This window comes from Apium graveolens, chromosome 7, assembly GCF_009905375.1.
Source record: "Apium graveolens cultivar Ventura chromosome 7, ASM990537v1, whole genome shotgun sequence".
Classification (NCBI taxonomy): Eukaryota; Viridiplantae; Streptophyta; class Magnoliopsida; order Apiales; family Apiaceae; genus Apium; species Apium graveolens.
Window position 1 is genome coordinate 56,730,546 of NC_133653.1, and position 915 is coordinate 56,731,460.

Genomic DNA, 915 nt, shown 5'->3' on the forward strand with positions numbered 1-915 from the left:
GTTGTTGAAGTTGGAGTTGTTGTCTTGGTGCAAATTGTTGCTGAAAACCAGGAAGATTAATTTGCTCATTTCTGAACTGCTGGAACGGCTGTTGCATCGCATTCTGATTATTGCTACAGCTGAAGTTAGGATTATTCCAGTTGTCAAGATGATAAGTGTTTGAAACTGGTTGCTGCGATCTCTGAAAGTTGCTCACAAATTGAGCTGATTCACTAGATATAGCGCATCGCTCGTTGCATGCGAACCTGCACATAGCTCACAAACGCTGGTTATCTGATTAACACCATCTTTAGCCAGAGAATCGATCTTCATAGACAACTCCTTTAGTTGAGCAGTGATAGCCGTAGCTGTATCCACTTGAAGAACTCCTGCTACCTTGCCCTGTGGCAATCTCTGAGTTGGATACTGAAATTCATTAGCAGCCATCAGTTTAATTAGATCATAAGCTTCATCGTAACTCTTTGCTCATAATGCTCCACCTGATGCTGCATCAAGCATGGGTCTAGACTGTGCTCCCAAACCGTTATGGAAGCAATTGATGATCATCCAATCAGGCATGCCATGGTGAGGACACTTCCTAAGCATCTCCTTGTAGCGCTCCCAAGCTTCACATAGAGTTTCTCCCGATTGCTGTGCAAATTGAGTAATAGCATTCCTGATTGCAGCTGTCTTTGCCATAGGGAAAAATTTAGTGAGAAACTTTTGAGCAAGATCTTCCCAAGTAGTAATCGAACCAACTGATAGAGAGTGTAACCAGCTCTTAGCCTTGTCCCTCAGAGAGAATGGGAATAGTCTCAGCTTCACAACATCTTCAGAAACACCGTTGAACTTGAAGGTGTCGCAAATCTCAATAAAATCCCTAATGTGCAAATTGGGATCTTCCGTTGGAGAACCCCCAAACTGGATTGAATTCTG

The 915-nt window shown here is 43.1% G+C and overlaps 1 non-coding gene across 1 annotated transcript; it reads left to right on the forward strand.

The window, feature by feature from the left end:
* Window positions 1-556: 556 nt before the first annotated feature.
* Window positions 557-663, forward strand: LOC141676215 (small nucleolar RNA R71). The gene has a single exon (XR_012556816.1). It is a non-coding gene; the product is annotated as a small nucleolar RNA R71 (small nucleolar RNA).
* Window positions 664-915: the final 252 nt, after the last annotated feature.